Source organism: Apium graveolens, chromosome 10 (genome assembly GCF_009905375.1).
Source record: "Apium graveolens cultivar Ventura chromosome 10, ASM990537v1, whole genome shotgun sequence".
NCBI lineage: Eukaryota > Viridiplantae > Streptophyta > Magnoliopsida > Apiales > Apiaceae > Apium > Apium graveolens.
The window spans coordinates 228670778-228684326 of record NC_133656.1 but is presented as its reverse complement, the minus strand read 5'-3'; positions in this window follow the sequence as shown (position 1 = coordinate 228684326).

Genomic DNA, 13549 nt, shown 5'->3' with positions numbered 1-13549 from the left:
TTAGGCCAATGTGTGCCTTGGATCCAGTGGTTAGAGCAGTGTTGTGTGCTTTACTCGGGGTTAGTGCGTGACTGATCAGCAGCCTAACCTTGATTTTAAAACTTAAAATGAATATCCAGTTCTAATGACTAGTTAAACAGAAATTTGTTTCCTCTGAATCATCTCATTTGATCATTATTTAACCTCAGTTATCGTTATTATGAATTGCTGAGCTAGTTAGATCACTCTTGTGAATCTTTTTATAAATTTTATAGTTAAAATGGATATGGATGATGATGAAGTCCCTCAGTCCAAAGTGCGAGCTAGGATTCCAGTTTGAGTTGGATCGAGCTAGCAGGAACTTCATATGGTAGTGAGATAGTAAGATTGTAAGAATAATTTTATTATCGGTTGTAAGTTAAATTAGTTGGGATTTGATACGTGGTAATAAAAGTTAAGGTTGTGGTTTGTTTTCATACTTTAACCTGTCGCGATCCATGGTTGTGTAAAGCAGGGTCATTGCAAATAATATTTCTTATACAAGTTTATATTTTGTGTTGTGGACCCCAAACTTCTGACCCGGGTTTGGAGGACGCCACAGGTTGGTATCAGAGCTACAGGTTATAAGTCACTGAAATAAGCCTAGATTGTCGGGATTGGGTAGAGGGTTAGGATTAGGAATAAGAAATAGAAAGATAAGTCGTCATGAGGATGAATGCGACTATATAGTAGATCTCCGGCACGGTTCATGTTGCAATTCGGGATTCTTAGCTTGCGACGTGATTTCCAGACAACGGCAATGGCAGATCTTGATTTCCCTGTATCATCTGATCGTTTGGAGCTTTCCGTTCGAGGGTCGTCATCTTCTCCCAGATTTAAATTGAACCTTGTTCTTCTGTCAGTATTAATGGTATTACCTTCTGTTATAACAGTTGCACCTCTTCAAGCTATTCTACGCTATTTTACCACCTCTTGATATGAGACTACCTATTTAAGAACCTCCATCTGTGTATTCTTGTTTTACTGGACAGTCGGCTGTGAGTGTATTTTTTCAGTTTACCTTACACCCTGTTCTATACCCCCCAGTTTAAAACTTGTCCTATGAAGCAGCAGTACCTACGAGGATGGATTCGGGGGTTACGGTAAATGGTAAGTACTGGAGATATAAATAAAGTTGAGAAGAAGTTTAGAATGAAAATTCGATTGTTCCGGAGGATAGCTGTTACCAGGTTAAAAGAAGCCATTAGTGACTAGGCCACCCATGACTAGCTTATGGAATGGATTAGATAAGTATTGAAAAGAGAGAGTTAGAGGGGATTATGGATCTGGAGATTTTTTTTAAAAAAGTTAGATGATGGTGCTATGATAAATGTGATATATATAAAGTAGTGATGTGACGTGAGGTAAGCAAATTTTGTTCTATGAAATATACTTGTTGACTATTAGATAGCCTGTTCTACTTAATAATTGCAAAGATGATGACGGGAGTATTACTATTATGGAAGCTTTGATGTGAAGCTACGAATAAGATCACATGCAACGACCGCTGAAGTTTTCATCGACTAAGGAAGGTAATAGACCCAATGAAGGAGAGGAGATAAATGGAAGTGAATGGACCTTTGTGTGATCATTTTTTTTAACTTGGTATCTGGTTATAAGAAGGACAACAACCAACTCATATAGTAAGGACAACCAGATTTGTGATTTTCAAAATTTTTAAACAAGTTTTCGAGAAAGATTTTTCCTTACAAAATTCCTAAAAGCCTTTTTGAATAAAATAAGTTTTAAACATTGGTTGTCAAGTTACTACTTGAGTTTCTTGTTTGTTAAAAGACCCGGATTACCTGGAAGGATACTTGTTTTAGACTTAGTATTGTTAATTCAGATAACAAAGTAACCCGCGATTATGAAGAAGTTGATTATTCCTAACGGTAAGGTGCAAATATTGTTTGACAAGATTAATAACAGAATCCACGTACGGAGTAGTTATTCATCCAGTTGCAGAGTCCATTAAAGTTTAAAGAATTTATTGATTTAACAGAAGCCTGAGCATGATCGAAGAAGATTGGGAAGATTTCCAGACTTTTCTAAAAAAAAGAATATGATTAACAAAAGGATCGTTATATTGAATAATTCGTGGTTATTTTAAATTAAAAAGAGGAAACTCGAAGTTATTTGGTAAGAACGCCATTATGATCGAATTGTTAAAGTATTATATGTGCAGGTGCGATGTTAAAGACGCAAGACTTAACAAGTAAGAAAATCTACCGTATTGTTTAATTTGCGAAAGCATTTCAGTAGACCTTCTAAAGTTGTTATATGACGCAATTGGAATATGATCGAACAAGCTCGAAGGATGAATACAAGTGAAATGTGGATGGTGACCAATGGTATCGTTCTTGTCTTCAATATTACAGCGTATATTCCTTTTTGATTCCTAAATAAGTATGAACTTCTTTTCCTAAATAAACTCTTTGCTATGATATCGAAAAGAAGGATATTGCATTCCTTTCAAATTTAATTGTTTCCCTCAAGTTTTGCTTCCTGATTGGGACAAATAGTGTTATGGTGAGACACTTTGTCAGAATGACGAAGAGTCGGGTGGGACGCCACCTAATCATGTGATCTATGCCATATGGTATGAAAGACTGGCCATCTTAAGTACCAATGTGGTTATCTCATTCGTATCCAAATCATTATTTCTTCTTTTTTTTCAACTTCAAGTGTATTGAATTATGAATCCTTCTAGCTATTTCGTTATATCGTCGTTCTTTGCAAAAGTTTTTCAAACAAATCAACATATTATGAACCAAGCGGACAAAGTTCCAGCTACCTTATATGCATGGGAAGGAAACAAGGACAGATGGCGAGGATTGCAAATCACTAGCCCCAGTTCGGGATGCACTAAGAGTCAAAAGAATTTACTTCAATAAGGAATATGTCTCCGAGAACGAGAGTTTGCGACTTTTCCTGTGAATTATATCATTTAGAATACTGATGTGATTACGTGAATGATTATTGTGGATACTTTATGCGTTAAAGTATTGAAAGATGTGGGAGCAACTTAATTGTTTATCCCTCAAGGTTTGTTGATAAGATGAATTATCATGTTGAATTGATAAGATTATTACTAAAAGATTAGCAAATCAAGGACGTGTAAGCGTTAAATAAGTGAGTACCAATGGTGAAATTGAGATTTCTGGCAATAAATTGTGAAGAATTGATGTCATTTGAGATAAGAGGATTTGACATTATTCTAAGGAATGGATTAACTATTTAAGCATGATGCCCAGACGAACAACTATTTAAGCATGATGCCCAGACGAACCGTCGTGATGAAGAGATAGTCCTGAAGACGTCAAATGAGAATATGATGAAGTATAAAGGAAAAAGGAGGGTAAAGAATTTGTTAACGATGATTACGGTAATCAAGATGTGAGCATTATGGTGATTATGGGATAAATAAAAGTCAGAAGCAAACAAAATTTGAAGATCTTATAGCAATTAAGAAGTTTCAAGATATGTTTCCAGATGAGTTATCAATATTTCCTCCAGATAGAAAAATAAAGCTCACGATTGACTTAGCACCTGAGATAAAGCCAGTGACCAAGGCATTACACAGAATGTCACCAGTTAAAATGGGGAAGTTTGCAAAGCAGATGCAAGGGATGTTAGAAGAAGAAGCGATTAGACCCGGTGTATTCCATAAGGTGCACCAGTATTATTTGTTATATAGAAGTAGGAGATTATGTGTCGACTAGTGAAAGTTCAACAAGTCTACTATCAAGAGCAAGTATTTGTTACCTCGAACTAGTAAATTATTTGATCAGATGAAAGAAGCAGAGTATTTTCTAAGATTGATTTAAGATTTGGGTATTATCAATTGAAGATTTAACCTATGGACATATCAAAGAATCTTTAAGGAATATCGGGATAAGTTGTAGTTGTGTTACTTAAAGTCAACAACGGACCATGCAAATCATTTAATGATAATTGGGGAGTCGGAGAAGAAAGAAATTGTATGTAAAGTTTACAAGGTAAAAGTTTTGATGGTAGAAAGCTTAAATAATTAGTGAGAAGGAGATCAAAGGAGATCCAGTAGAAATTAAAGTTACTATTAATAAGGAAAGACTAAAAGCGCTAATAAAAGTAAGAAGTTTTACCGTGGACCAGTTATTATTGAAAATTTGTGCAAGATTTCTTGAAAGTTGCAATACCTTTGACGAAGCTAACCAGGAAAAGCGAGAAGTTTATATGAAATGGAGAAGGGTGAAGAAAGTTTTGCGGAGTTAAATGAAAGAATGGTTACAACACCTGCTTTATTACTTTGAAGAAATCAAGGAGATTTGGTAGTTTATAGTGATACTTCTCATAAGGGAATATGATGTGTGTTGATACAGCACAATAAAGTTATTGTATATGCATCCAGACAACCGAAACCTTATAAGCAGAAGTATCCTACTCATAATGTGGGACTAGCGGTAATAATATTCGCTTTGAAAGATTGGGAAATATGATATATATGGAGAAATGTGTAAGATCTATACAGACCATAAGAGTTTGAAGTATATATTCCTGAGGAAAAGCAAATGTAGAGGCAAGCGATACGCAAAAAGGAGAAAACGAACATAGAGACCGCACCAGAAGAATTATCTATGGAATTTTAGAAGTTGGAATTGGAAGTCAGAGTTCATAATTCAAAAGGAGCAAGGATGGATAGTATGACCTTTCAGTCGAAATTGTTAAGGGAAAGATAAGGAGATGTCAAGAGAAGATAATGGATCACAATGTTAGCAGTTAGTAAGAGGAAATTTATGCGTCCAGGAGAATGACCATAATATCCTCAGACTTTTGTTTAGAACTTGAATGCTACGAGTGGCAGAATTAAGGAATTAAGGAACGTGGTGTATAAGGAGTACTTGGATAAGCAAATTGTATTTATTAATAACATCCTCAGCTATTCAAGGAATAAGAAAGTCTGTGTGAAATGCCCAAGGATTTTTCTCCCAAGATCATAAGGAAAACAATTATACGTTGAGTCTTCAAGAATGAAATTTTGACTAAGGTTAACAAAAGATTCTGAATTAATCCATTAACAACTACCTAAATAAAGCCAAGTGGTAACAGATGCCTTGTACATAAAGAAGGGATTGGATGTAATTAAGATCACTGAGGAGTTAATAAACGAATTGGAAAGAGTGGAATATGAAGTTCAAATACCTAAAGATGATAATGAATGAATATATGAGATTAATTTTCAGCCTTAACTGATAGAAACAAATAGGGGATGTTTAAATGTTTGGAAACCAAGTTGAAAATGCGCACCGCCTACCAACCTTAAGCGAAGAGTCAAAGTGAGGAAGCGATTCAGGAAAACCAAGATATGTGGAGAGGTTGAGTTTTAAGGAAAACTGGGATGATCATTTATCATTAATGTTATCTTTAGAATGCTACTTTACCAAGCCTTATGTGGATGCAAGTGTAGGTCCCCACTTTATTGAGATAAAATGGGATAAAGGAAGTTGTCTACGTTAATTCAGCACACCAAGGGCGTAGTGTTATTGATTGAAGCAGTTTGGGATAGACAAAGAAAGAAACGGAATTGTATCTAGGGAGAGTATGATTATAGAAATAGGACCAGTAGTGTTAGTAAAAGTGTCGTCCTGAAAGAAATTGGATAAGTTCGAGTAAAAGAGACAAGTTAAGTCCTAAATTTAGTAAACCATTCGAGATATTGATAAATATAGATAAAGTTGTTCTTGAGTTGATGTCACCGTCACAACAGTATGTACATATAATGTGTTTTGCCTGTTAATATTAAAGCGATAAGTATCTGATTCGAATTAAGTGATTGATTATGAGCCAATGGGCTCTTGTCCAGGTTTGTTCTGCATATAGTGATCGATCCAAATTCTTGATCGTTAAAGGCGAGTTCTTGGAAATGAGAGTATATCCATAGTAAGTACGTTTGAAATCCTCGAGTAGAAGAGTCTACTTGGAAACTAGAGTCAGATATACTTGACAAATATCCCCACTTATTTAGTTAGACCAGATTCTGAGGACAGAATATTTTTAAGGGGGGGAGGATATAACGACTCGTGTATTTTTGAATTATTTAAATATGTAATTATGGAAGTGTTAATTAAATAAAATATGAGTCTTGATTTTGGCAGCAGTATGTTGATATATACTATTTGTCTGTTATCTATTGGTGTAAAGGATTGGAATGTGTAGTTACAGATTGAGTTATATTGTTCTGTTTTATTTTTTTAAAGGTGATTTTATTACATTTTTAAATCCATAAATATTTGGAATGCCTATAAAATTATTTTTATAATTTTATAATTACAATATTTATTTTTAGGATTTTATAAAATTGAGAAATCGGTATTTTATTAATTATTTATCTTCAAATGATTTTCTGATTGCTTTTATTTGTAAAATCCATATTTAATTCTAGAATCCTTCAAATATTATGAAACTCATATTTATTTAAGTTTGGAATATTCAAGAATTTTAAAATTATTTTGGAAATTTTCGGGATTAAATTCACTCGCACGTCGATTCGTTTAATTGCGAAAATCGGGTATAAATTGCGTTTCAAAAATTATTTTAAAATTTTGAATTTTAGGTTTTTATAAATTTCGGGATATTTATAATATTTTAAGACTATTTTCGTGAATTTCTGAGTTTGTTTTAAGTGCAGCTCGGTTCGTTAATTGTGAAATGCAGATATCTCGTGCGTTCCAGAAATATTTTAAAAATTATGAAAATTTTATTTTAATAGTTTCGGGATTTTTTATAAAATTTTAAAATTAATTTGGTAAATTTTCGGTTAACTTTTAACCGTGCGCTTATGCGTTAAATTGGGAATGCGGGACAGAACCGGACTGCAGGGAACTTATATTCATCCTATTTTGCTACGTGGCAGCGAGGAACAAGGGCGGGGGCATTTATATGCTACGTGTTTGATGGCTGGTACTTTGCAGAAAAGAAAAGGAAATAAAATTGCAAAAAAAAACAAAAACACTAGTAACAGAACTCATTCTCCTTCCCTGTCACTCATCCCTCTCGATTACAACTCTCTCTCATCCCTTGTATCTCTCGGTCTCTCTCGCCATATCTCTCTTTTATTTCTCTACCCCACATTTTTCTTCCTCCTGTTTTTGTTTCTTCCCTGTCCCCTCATTTTTTATATTTCTCCGGTGAGTTTCTGCCGCCGTGGTTGTTCCCGGTTCCGGCTTCCTGTTATTCCCGTTTGCATGTATATATATCATGTATATATGTATGTGATTAAGTGTGTGTTTGCGCGTGTGCGCGTGTAATTGTGTATGTGTGTGTGTGGCGGCCTTAAGGCCGTGTATGGTAGTCTGTGATTGTGATGTTGGGTTCGACTATGTTGCCTGCTCGATATAGGATTTTAATTATTTTTATTTCTGCAGGAATTGTTTTGAATAATGTTCATGATATTAAATTCAATTTGTACGGGGAACGATTTTTTAAATTAATTGGTGAAAATCTGTGACCGCAAACCCAATTCGGGTAAATCCGGATTTTACCGCCGTCAACGATGAATTCCGATGAGTTGACGGTGGACTGTGATGACACGATTCTGAGTCCTAATCTTTTTAATAAATAAAATTTGTGTTGTGTTTTTATTCTAAATCGAATTAGTTAATTAGTAAATATTGAATCGGGATGGTTGAGTTGGTTGTGATTATTGAATTGTACCAGTGATTGGGAATTTTAGAATGGATTGGTGAATTATTGTAGTTGTTATTGTTGTGAACTTTGTGGTTTGTCGTCGATTGATGTCTCGACGGGTAGTCCGATAAACAAAGGAGACGCTGCCCGATTTCCGGGAAATCAACTATGGAAATGCGGGAGCGTATCCAGTAATTATCGGGACGTCAAGTGAATATATATACTTATACTTTATACGAACTTGATTGTATGTTGCGGTGAATGTTCTATCCAAAACTCAGTAACCCTAATTTCGTAAAATGACGAGTATACGTATTTTCTGAAAATGAACACTGAACCGATTTCGAGAACGTGAACCCTAATTGTTGTATGTGGTATTATAATATGAATAATTACGAGTGGGAATATGCTATCGCATGGGTAGATTGTTAGCAAGGATATGTCAAGCATAACTGGGTATCTAACATAGAGTATTTCGACCCTGTAGGTTCTAGTCGGAAAATCGAAAGTGGACAATGGACTAGAGATAACCTAGTGGTCAGTCGACGAGCTAAGTAGAGTTTTAACAGAAAAACCTGAGTGTCGAAGTCGAATCCAATGGGATCTAGTGGTTGGACGTTAAAGCCTGAGCGACAGAGTGGGCTCAGAATTGATCAGTAATAGTTGTAAAGCCCTGTAAGGAAAGTACTTCTGAACTCTTCTTCAAAGATATATCACAAATATTTTCGAACTGTTTCATACACATGTCGCTATTATTCAAAATAACTCATGTTTTATATTGCAAGTGCTCTAAACTATTTACCCTTGAACCCTAATTTTCTTGATCTTGAGCCGTAAGCCTTATTCTTTGTAAACCATCCTTTGTGGATCCTCAGATACCAAATCACACAAATATGATACTATTCCACAAATGTATAACTACCAAATACCAAACACTGGAACAAAATTGTTTGAAAACACAGAAACTTTTATACTCCAACCATTCTTTATAACATCAAAGCACTTTACCTTGAAAAATCATTATTGTCGAATACCTGATCCATTTACAGTTTGAAAACCGTTTCTTATACATGCCCTGATATACCCTCGTGATATACATGAGTTTCCTTACGTTGTTATTCAAGTGTTTAACTATCATTGATTATGATCTTGTTTTATCGAATTATATTGTTTATCATATTGAACTGCTTTAGAATTCGATAGTTTTTTTTATATATATGGACCAGATTCGTGGTCAGACCATATCAATGGTCAAGTTAGGCCAATGTGTGCCTTGGATCTAGTAGTTAGAGCAGTGCTGTGTGCTTTGCTCGGGGTTAGTGCGTGACTGATCAGCAGCCTAACCTTGGTTTTAAAACTTAAAATGAATATCCAGTTCTAATGATTAGTTAAACAGAAATTTATTTCCTCTGAATCATCTCATTTGATCTTTGTTCAACCTTAGTTATCGTTATTATGAATTATTGAGCTAGTTAGCTCACTCTTGCGAATCTTTTTATAAATTTTACAGTTAAAAAGGATATGGATGATGGTGAAGTCCCTCAGTCCAAAGTGTGAGCTAGGATTCCAGTTTGAGTTGGATCGAGCTAGCAGGAACTTCATATGGTAGTGAGATAGTAAGATTGTAAGAATAATTTCATTATCAGTTGTAAGTTAAATTAGTTGGGATTTGATACGTGGTAATAAAAGTTAAGGTTGTGGCTTGTTTTCATACTTTAACCTGTCGCGATCCATGGTTGTGTAAAGCAGGGTCATTACAAATAATATTTCTTATACATGTTTATATTTTGTGTTGTGGACCCCAAACTTCTGATCCGGGTTTGGAGGGCGCCACATTGCATATATATCATTCGCCTCAAATCATACTTCTAATTTGTTTTCTTCACTCCTGCTTGATCTGCAACTTGTGTTAAGGTTGACTTTGCAATGATGGATTTCTGCAATGTATATTAAAACCAAAAATCTTATGTGCGAGTGTAGAAGAACAAAATAGAAATTCAATGATCATTTTTTTATTGTAGAGTACAACTCATAAGTAGTAGTTCTTGATAACTAACATATTATTGGTTTGTGACACCTATATAATGGTAAGCCAAAATGAAGTATGATCTGGAAACCTTAGATGAAATAATATTTAAGGATTAATTTTTTAAAAAATGATTTTTCCTATTTTTCACAATTTAAGCTTTTTTTACTCAAAAAAAGATCAAAACATGACGTAAGATAACATATGTAAACACCATTAATTAAACAGGGAGAAAGATTGAATATTGTCACAAACATAAGTGTATACCTTTAACTAAAATAGAGTTTGGATCATACTTGTAAGAGATAATAAACCCAAAAGAAACCTTAAATAAAGCTGTAAGTTTTACAACATAAACAACTTAAAATTACTATTCTGATGAAAGAAAGCATGAAATGAAAAAGAATTGTAAGGTCAAATTAATATTTAAATTTAAGATGACCATTACGTGTAATTTGAAGAAGTTTGCATTTGCAAGCATTTGTATCGGTAGAACCTGGAACAACATCACACATCAATAAAATTTTACCAAATTTATAGCTGAAAAGAAAGATAGTGTTCAATACCTTGTATCACTTAACATGGTATCCACTTAAGTAACTGCAAAAATCATTCTTCTCAAATATGACCAAGTCCATTGTGGCATCAATTGGTTTTCTCTTAATAAGTTCTAGTAGTATTAATCCTCTCTAATATAAACTTGGAAGAGGGACATATAGAAGTTTTTACATTCTTGTCGTCCGCAAGAGAGCATGATCCATAACCTCAGGCCTATTTGTGACACCAATAATATAAAATCCATGTCGCTGGTCTGCACCATCAAGTTCTATCAGTAATTGGTTCTAAAAAATCATTTATCTACATACATTGAGAAATCAGACACATAATTTATATGATGTGAACATAGGAACCTGAAATCACATTTGCATCGAGCATTACAGACAAAAATTTCATCTTCAAATCAGGAATTTCAGACATGAAACACTTCTTTAGAAATTTTTGAGTTACATCATGGCGTAGTGCACTATCTTTTGAAGATGTATAAAGGATTACACTATGTACAATATCCAGAAAAAGCTATAACATATTATTTAAGGGGGTTAATTATCAAGTAGGTGATATTACATCCAAATGAAAAGGTTCCGAGTTCTACTATTTTGGATAATATTTTTAGATTTTTAAAATTTTATCAACTATTTATTTTTAATTTTTTGATTGTTTTATTTGATTTAAATAAAAATAAATAGTAGATAAATTTTTAAAAATCTAAAAAAAATTATTTAAAATACTAGAACTCAAAATCTTTCATTTAGATGTAATATCATTATAAAAAATGTGTGAAACTCAATATATAATATTTTTAAGAATTTTGGCTAACGATAGAGTGATCTTTTTGATATAAAATTTTAAATGAGTGACTCATTTGAGTCCGTTTTGTAATGAGTGACTCACTTGATACATTTGAATTGAATACGTGACCTAGTTTTGTAATATAGATCTTTAAGATTATGGTTATTTCAAATATCAAATTAATGTCTGATGCCTAAACTTTGAAATATGAAAAAATTCAGTCATATATATATATAATTTAAATTTAGCTCATTTTACCATACAAAATTAAATAAAGATTTAAAATTAGCTCACTTTACCATAAACTAAATAAAAAAAATTATAATCTTATAAAAATACTTCATTCAAGCTGGACGGAGAATATAAAAAAAAATGTTAGAGGATTGATAGTTGCTTATGCCCTGCAGCACATGCCAACTGCAAGACAATTTTAAACCGATAATCAGCCCTAGTTGTGTACGTGATTGAATTTATTTATTTTAACTTAAAAAATTGATAATAATCACATAATAAATTAGATATAAAATCAACACACACATTTTAAGCTATCATATTGGAAGTCGATTTAAGTAAAATATGCAACATTATTAAATGATCTAACACCTATTCTGATTGATATACCAGAGTATTATACTATCCCACAAATTTTTAATGGCTATCAGTTTATTCAGCGTGACTATGTATTTCTCTTCAGTGCAAACATCATTTGAAAAGTTGAAATACATAAATTATCAATAAAAAGCCAAATATTATAATGTGACAGAGTCACAAAGCTCATACAGTTTCTGTCCAGAGAAATATTCTGAAAAGAAGAAATATAATGTCCTTTGCAGCATTTTTTGAGTTGCACTCACATTTAAAAAATAAAACGGTCTCCAAATGTCATGTTTATTCAAAAAGATTTGGTAAATATCATGCAATGACTTTTATAAAATTTAGTATTAGACATAAAGAATGTGAACCCATTAGTTTTTGACTTAATTTGAAGGGACAAAAGTATAGCACTGACCATTTTATTTACCAATAGTAGACCTTCTTATAAAAGAGAGTTAGTCATGTGTCATGGAAGACCTAAAATATGTTAGGGATGAATTTGCTATGGTCAAGAAAACTAACCTGGATCAATGACGTTTGTGTTTGGTGATCAAGAGGATCAATGTTAATCAAATATGGATAATAATCTAACCATTCAAAGAGAAAAAATATTATTTGTACTCTACATATACACGTATGGCCTTTTCAATCAGGTCAAATATCATCTGCAAACACCAAAGTTTTATTTGATATACAACAAAATTGTTGTTAAATTTTAATTCAAATTAACAAATAAGCTTATTCTTACGCTTGCACTTGCATATTTCAGTTCCACAGTTTCATGCCTAGATCACTCGTCTGGACCCACTGAAAAAATGCAACTTTAGTTGATTAATCTCTAACTCTAGCAGCGAATGACACAGAAGAACTCGGTTGAACCACCATCTCAATATAATAGTTTCACAAAAAATCTGGAACATATAGCAGAAATTCAAGTACATTGGAAACAGAACCTCCAATATATGCATAAATTAAACCTGTAAAAAGTTACAGGGCATGAGACATAACATTTATAAAAGTCGTTGGTTGCAATCATCTTAGATTTAAATTTTACATCAAACCAATATAAGATAAACCGGATTATTGATCAAATTTTGTTTAAATAAAACTCAATAGAAGTTGATACGAAACATAATGGCAACCTAATTAAAATTAGAACTATTTCATTTTTCTTACTTAAAGTTTTATGTACCTTATTACATAGTGATATATCCTTCGAAAGTGTTGAATAAAACCCACTTACAACATATATGACCTGGAAATCAGAATTACATACATGTTGAATCCATTGTGCTTCATTTAAAGTTAGAGACCATGAAATATTATTTAGTTTGAGCATTTCGTCAACCACGTAATATGCACCGTTAAGTTAAACATGAAAAATAGAAACATATGTTAAACATTAATAGACAATAGACAATATAGAATCAATAACACGTACAAATATATATACATACTTACATATAAATATAAATAAATATATATATATATATATATTCATGCTGGATAAAAAAAATACCATTCAAAATCAAAATAGTATAGTAAATTAAAAAAGGTGCAAAAACTATTATATGTATATATACACACACGTAGACAAACTATAATTTTTAAAATAATTGAGGTATGATCCATTATCACTTCATCCTGCAAATTTATTTTTAAAATAACAAATGACGAAAATTGAGTGATAAAACAGGTGAAGAACGAGAAGGAAGCGAAAAATAAGAAAGATTAAATGATCTTGTATGCCATTTTGGAGAGATATGTGAGAATCAATTACAATTTTGAATTTTGAAAATTGAAGTAATGATGTGCTATTCAGTTGTTAATTTGCTATAATTATGGAGTAGTTTAGGTTTTTAGATTGATTTACTATTTAAAGGTTAGTGGGTTGTG